The following is a 7582-nucleotide window of genomic DNA, read 5'->3' on the forward strand; positions in this document are numbered from 1 at the left end:
CCCCACCTCACTCCCACCACAAACGCTCTTTAGAGCACCTTTGGTATAACATTGATTGGGTTAAGAAAATCATCATGTATTCCCAATTAAAGCAGCAAGATATTGAAGGTAAGAAGTATGGGACAAACCTGGAAACCAACATCTTTTGCCTACAGGAGTATTGCAGTCAAGACTCTTTATATTCCACATAGTACCACAGAACCAAAAGTACGCAGGAAACATTTATTTGTTCTATCACCATGAAGTTCCTGTGCTCCCAGCACCCATTCAAACAGTTGTGGCTCAATAATTTGAAAATACTTATAGACATGTTAGAGAATGATTTTGACATGGAGGTGGTTCTTCTCACTGTACTCTCCAAAGAGGTCAATTCCCATGATGCTGTGAACAAAGTGCAGGCCAGCAAGTAGAAAGCTCCTGGCTGGTTCCAGCTGCTCATCGCCAAAGACTCTGGATGTTGTGCTATCTCCCGAATGCCCATTTTTCCAGTTGACTGTTCAGGTTCCTCTTACTCCCTGGCTGAAAGCTGGACTCTATATCTAGTTCCCTGGATCCCTGCTGCCTGACTCCACAGAACAATAAAAGTATGCACTGTAATCCAAGTAACCAAAATAACTTCTGTTTATGATGAGTATCTTCACTTGGGGAAAGATGTAGATTTTACAAGAGCTCTGACCAAGTTAGTTACCTGGATATAAAAATCCTAGTGGTGACATAGCAGAGGATGGCTTCTTTTTGACATTTCTCACTGAGGCATGTTCTAGAGGGGAAAATCGGTTTGCTGACTGAGGAAAGCTGGACAGCAAAAGGGAACTGCAAAACAAGGAAGTAGGCACCTGCCTATGACAACAATGATGATTTCTGAAGCCTCTTGGGAAAATATCAAATTCTGTCATTGTGACATCTGTAGGGTCTTGAAAGAAGCAGTGAAATAAGTCACTTCAGAGAATTACCTTCAGGCTCTCTCTCTAGTTGGGCACAACTCCATCTCCTATCTAATCCTGCTCACTATAAAACACAAGAATCTGTATAGTTTTAAAACATCTATAATGGCAGCTGGGATTCTGGAACCCAATTTCTTGGCATGGGCTGAGCTCCACAACAACTTATTCAGCTATTAGATTCCCAAAGTACACAAATGCAAACTTACTTGCATTGTCACCAGCAATGTCCTTCAAACCTGGACCCAGAGTGCATAATTTCGGTCCATGGATTCTGAAGAGTACTCGTGGAACACTAAGCAGCGTTACAGCAAATTGGAGATGTGGCTACCCTTGCAGGAATGCCACTATTAAAATGAACCGAGATTACTATACAAGCAGAATGCTCATTTTGTACCAGTACAATGCTTTAGTAATTTTTTTAGAACAGTGTGACTGTCAAATAACAGAATTAAAAAAAAATACTGTGCATTGTACTTGGCTGATTAAGATAAGTTAACGAGACTGAAAGCAAGTTTAGAGTAGGCATGAAATTAAGTAGCTTGCTCTCACACACACAGACACAAGCAGAATGACAAGCTTACCTCCGTTCTTAATGGAGGTCTGCTCGGAATACAAAAAAACCCTTGAATCTTTTTTGCAATTAAAAAGGTAGCTTGAATTATTAGCAACCCAAGATGCTACCCAAAGTGCAATAAACTCCTCACCACCATTTTTTCTCTGGCCAAAAGAATAAAGTTGGGCATAAAAGTGTTCAAAGTACCCACAGTATTCTCAGCTAGACTGACATACAGGAATTTATCTGCCATATTACATACTCAATATTTTAAAACCCCGATCCCTTTTAAAATTCATTAACTACAAGCAAAAGTCAATTTACTAGTAGGGAATTTACTTATCAAGCTTTTGGATGGCCACATTAGTTATAATTTCATCTGATCACGCTTAAATATTTTGGTAGGGATAATACAAGGAGAAATACCAGATGCCAGTATTTTATTTTTAAAGACCTTTTGGTTAATTCTCAATAGATAATTCAAGTGAATGTCATTTAAAAAAAATGAAGTCAGAGGGTAATAACCTAATGTATATTCATTTTGTAAAAGATAGCAGCAGTTATTTTTAACGCATGAAATTCCAGTCATTCTATATATGCACAGTACTATACTTTTTTTGGTAATACAGGGACACAATTTAATGATTTTCTTTGCATTTGTTTTTACAAGAGTCAGATGCCAGAAAAACAGAACATTCAGTTAATTGATTAAAAAATCATATACGTTTACAACATCAGAAGAATTAAGACGAAATATAAACCTTTGCTACTTACAATTGTTCTATACAGATTAACCAAATCACGAATCTGTCACAATATAAACGTTTAATTGTTACAATATAATGAATAAGAACATACAGAAAATGATTTTTATAAAATTTTCCTTTATGTTTTTCTTTTAAACTTACCATTAACTAAATTAGCTATGCAGGACTTTTGGGGTACATAACTAAGAAGGCACCAACAGTACAAAGCAAATACAAAGCAGTTTGAGTATTTTCTTAAGAGTGCTCTACACTGATACAACACAAGAAAAGGCAACAATAGTAAGTAAACCTGCTGCAACCTTTAAAAATTTGTTCTGGATTTACAAATATAATCCAACTTTTAAATTCTTCCCAACTTTTTATTTAGTTTTGATCACAGCACATGCTACAAGAATCATTGTATGCTTCACTTTACTAATGTGCACTTTTCACTAATTTAGTGTCTTGTATTTCAATTAACTAAACCATTTTAAAGCACATATGAATTTAAAACTTATGTAAAAGGATTGTTCAGACTTTTTAAACCACTGCATTTACAAAAATATTTTCCCTAAAATCTGGGATTGCTTGAAGACATTGCTGTACAAATATAAAAGTACTATGCAAGGGACCAGAGTTGTCTGTATTTGCATGTATACCTGGGAATATATTTATACCATATCACTGAGCTATAACTGAGCTGTAACAGCAATTAATAAAATTTAAAAATATCAATAACTAATGCACTAAATAAACTACACTAACATAAGCAAATATATATTAATAAAGTTTCAATCTATGGTACAGTTGCTCAGCAGACCACCTCTGACATGGTATAAATATATTGTAGCATATTATGGTGGGCAGCAACAATAGATCCCTCCCCCCAGTTAACCGATAATAACCAGACTTGACTCCGTTTTATTTGGGCACTGCTGAGTTATGTAATCATAGTGAACTCCTGAAAGCAAATAGTGCACTACTCTGCTCACCCCATGTAGTGTATTAAACTTTTAGGAAGTATGTTGCCAAAGTCTCAAAACAATTTTCTTGTATTAAGGGTTTGCATATTTGCATTTTTCTTTATCTATAAAGGTTGGAATGTTTTTGACAGTCATCTGTTTACATTCCTTATAACCAAAAAAATCTTTATACTATTAATAAACACGTCACATCCAAAACAATGCACCTTTCAGTTCTCTGCTACTCTAAGGGAATTTCCAGAAATATAACCTAAATAATACACACATTAAAAAATAAAATCAGATGTAGTTAGGAAAAAAAAAGTCACATAACACAATGTTATTATAGGCACCTTCCTTTTGAATATTCTCCAATCTGATAAAAGTCATGCTTCTGCAGTTCAAACATCTATGAGTTCAGCTCAAAAGTATTTAATGATTGCAGGAAAAGACCATGATGAATGCAGATAGTGGTTTCATGCCAGTCTGACTCAGCAAGGATGGTTAAGGAAGAAAGAAGCTGCAAAGCACCAGGTGTTAGTAAAGCAAACCCACGGCTTCGCATTTAGAAGAGATGCTAATTCAAGAGTTAGTTCATTTAAAAAACAAACACAGAAAGAGCAAAAACCACCCCCCAGCAAATAAAACAAGTATTCAAAAGATGAACAGGGAAAGGGGAGCATGAAATGAGCTGCCAAAGCTCTTCCTTAATAAATTAAAAGTTGAGTTGTTATAAACTAAGTTTCAGTAACAGTCATCTTCTCTATTCTTGCTAAATTAATTCATGTAGTAACCACGATGATGCAGGGGCAGAGAATCTAGAAATAGTTCAGCTTCTTAAAGCAGAGAGAGAAGCATTTTGGTAAAGATATGATATGTAGAAAAGTAAAGAGAAATTTCTACACTAGTATCAACAGTCAAGTGCAGTATTGTAGAAAAAGTTGTTAGCATAGGTACTATACCACAATCCAACCATCACCCGTGCAGTGTTTTGAGAATGTTCTTAATGTATGTTCTGTGTAACAAACATTCATGGGACCACAGGATCTTCCCAATAGAAAATGCCCTTTAAGAATTAACACTTATTTATTAAAAATTAGTTTTGGCAGGCTAACACAAACTATAAATAAAGAAAAAAATTTTAGAACTTTATATCCTGTAAGCACCCTTATGTACTGAGAGTTTAAGGTAATGGCTTTCTAAATTTCCTTGAAAAGCAGACTAAGAAGTACTATGAGGAAGCCTGGGATAATTAGCCAGCAAGCATCCTTGTATACTAACTACAGTAGCAAACTGAACCTGATTTCCATTCAAACACATTATTCAAGAGGAAACCAAAAACTAATTTTTAACGTTAATGTGAAGATATAAGATTTAAATTTATTTCCATGAATTACAAGTGCATTTTGTTCATATTAGCAGGCAGTCTTTATACAATCCATTCTTCACTGCTGCCAAAATAAAATGAGAAAAAGACAGCAGAGATATGAAAAAAGCTAAAAATAGAACTATTTTCCTAAGTTATTTGTTGAATAGCATTTCAGTTGAACACAACTCAGAGGTAACAATAGATTTTTTTTTTTTTCAATCATAGGCATGTGGCACTTAGACAATCATCTTTGCACAGAAAGCTTTAACAGTCATGCGAGGGCACAGTAATTATTTTAAACAAGGCAAATTTCTCACCACAGAGAGCAGTGGGGAAAGAAAAGGAGGCACTGCACTGGAACATAACACCTAGTAAACTCCACATTATACAATTTCAGTAACAAATACTTGAAAAGATCATTAAAGGTATACAGTTTTAAACATGATTTAGTGCTAGCTTTGTTTGGTTGTCCTAACTCAGCATTATCAGAAAAGTTTGATAGTACTTGACTACAGAACAGTATTTCATGTCACGAGCTCATGGAGACTTGATTACAAATCACTACAGTGTAAGTTGCAAGAAATGAACTTGAGAGGCTGACATGCTGTAGGAGCAAAAGTAAATCCAAACTTTCTTATTTAAAGATGCAGTGTTCCTCTCTGCAAAAACCCTGAAGGTTAGTGATTCAATTCAGGTATTATAAAAACTAAACCATCCTCATTTGAAGTGTTTCATTGGTATATAGTAGGTAGACTGAGTTTAGTAACATCACATTTTGGTTTCTCTGCTTACTAATGCATACCGTCTCTCAGAGTAAGGCATTCACAATTAAGTAATGATGTCATTGTGTTCTTTGTTGATCTTTCACCACACAGTGAAAAACTCCAAGTCTGTGAGCTGCCACTCATTCTTTTTGCATAAATCTTGTAAACACTACATAGAGTATGAACTTTGGAAGTACTGTAACTCCAAAATGGTCAAAGTAGCAATGATCTTTTAGAAATGTTAGGAGGGAGGGGCAGGACGTGTAGGATTTCCCCTCCCCCCCCAACAAATGGGGAAAATGTCCTAGATGAGTAGATGAATTCTGTTAAGCTGGGTTCCTACATATCCATTATATGCTGTACATAAAATGTTGTAGGCAGCATAAGACACTTAAACAAGTGCATAAGCAAGATTAATGTGAACATGACCTATGCTGCAATCTGTAGCACACTGGTATATATTTACGTAAATCCTTATTGTGAGTAAACTGTTAATGTTTAAAGGACAAGTGCAAAAACATCTGGGATGTCACTGACTTAAAGTGCCCTGAATAATAGCTTTCCCTAAAAAATGTCAGCGACTTCAGTAAAATCAGAAAAACACAGTTCATGGTGTAAACTTCTTATGGGTTTATGAGTTATCTGCTTGGTTAATAATCCAATAGTGAAAGGAACTACTGCATCTTTCAAATCAGAAAGCAAGCAGTTAAATGTGATCAGCAGTAGGTGCACTTATAGTACAGCACTGCAACAGGTCAACAATGGGTATTACGCATAGGAGTGTCAACAACAGTTCTTCAGGCTTAAAAACTCACTGAAAGCATAAAAAGCCAAAACTACCAGAAACTGCCCTCCTGAATGGCTCAAAGGAGTTAGTGGATAAGCTGAGATAGGCCACAAGACATGACCAAGGATAAAGAACTGGGAAGAGGAACAGCAACGTTTGAGCATGCCCAGTCCTTTAAGTCCTTGTCCTACAAAAAAAAGAGCAAAGAACAGGTTTTAACGAAGGCATTTTTAGCAAATTTTAATTGAAAAGTTATTCATATTTCTGCACCTCAGGAATCAGTTTAGACTGACAGCTTGCAGCTCCCCATAAGATTCAAAGGCAGCAACACCAATGTTTGCAAGATCGCTAAATCCCACCTATTTCTCCCACGTTCTACTGAAGCTTTCCTGATATTCAGAGTAGCTCAAGGAGCAAGTTTTCAGAAGTACTGGTGTTAAGCTAACTTGCTATCCATCAGCAACAAACCAAAACACACCAGAGGGATTTCCCAGGTGAATAAAAAAAAAAAAAGATGCATCAATCCAGACTGCTGGAATCTGATTAGCGGTCCTAAAACAGGATGTGGAAGAAACTGGACAGAAACCCGTCCTTAAGACAGGGGTGGGCATAATATGGCCCACAGGCTGGACTCAGCCTGTCAAATGATTCTATCCAACCCAGTGCTGCTCCTCTGAAGGAGAACTGTATCCAACCCCAGCTGCCCTGGATTTCAGTGCCTCTCACCCTTCTCTCTTCACCTAGCCTGGCCTGGCCTGCCTCCTAGCCTCCAGTGTATGCTCCAAGGTGGGGGGCACTGGGCTCCTGGCCAGGTTTCTGCCCACAGCTATAACACTGTAGCCATTTGCAGACCATACAGCTTGATCCCCAGCAAGCTGAAGCTCAAGTAAAGTTCTCTCCACTGGTGAGGGAACTGGTGCAGGTTATCTAGGCTCTCCTAGACTGGAGCCTGGTAGGGACAGAGGCATCACTAACACAGTGTGGCACCGTGTTCCGATATGCTTGTCATGCCAGCTGTACTCATGTGGCCTGAAGTAGCACATGGGAACCCAGCGTAGCAATGGTCTGGCCCAGCCACATGCTGAGGACTCAGGGCAGGGGAGGGGGGTGCAGGGAGAACTGGGGGAAAACAGTGCAACACAGGCCTGGCCCAGATAACCTGCAGCTCCTGGCCCTGTTCTGCCTGCACCCCTCCTCCCCAGCATGTGGCCTAGCCAGGCTGGTCTCACACTGTGTTCTTGCATGCTGCCTTGGGCCACATGGGTGCAAGTCCTGCCTGAACTGGCTGCATGCCAAGGACTTGGGGCAGGGGTGAGCAAGTATTTGGGCTTGGGGGCCACTTAGGGAGTTTTAGTGAGCTGTCGTGGGCCGGGTCAGCACCCACTGCCCCCCTCATTCCCCTCCGTAACAGCTCACCGAAACTCCCTAAGTAGCCCTCCAGCCCAAATAATAGCCCA

The 7582-nt window shown here is 38.4% G+C and overlaps 1 protein-coding gene across 1 annotated transcript in view; it reads right to left on the reverse strand.

The window, feature by feature from the left end:
• Nucleotides 1-627: 627 nt before the first annotated feature.
• Nucleotides 628-7582, reverse strand: part of MAPK1 (mitogen-activated protein kinase 1) — a 33796-nt gene continuing 26841 nt past the window's right edge. Inside the window, exon 9 of the mRNA XM_019539393.1 lies at nucleotides 628-6312. The gene's annotated coding sequence lies outside the window, so the exon portion shown is untranslated. The remainder of the gene's footprint in view (nucleotides 6313-7582) is intronic.

Source organism: Crocodylus porosus, unplaced genomic scaffold (assembly GCF_001723895.1).
Source record: "Crocodylus porosus isolate Cpor-Errol unplaced genomic scaffold, CroPor_comp1, whole genome shotgun sequence".
Taxonomy (NCBI): domain Eukaryota; kingdom Metazoa; phylum Chordata; order Crocodylia; family Crocodylidae; genus Crocodylus; species Crocodylus porosus.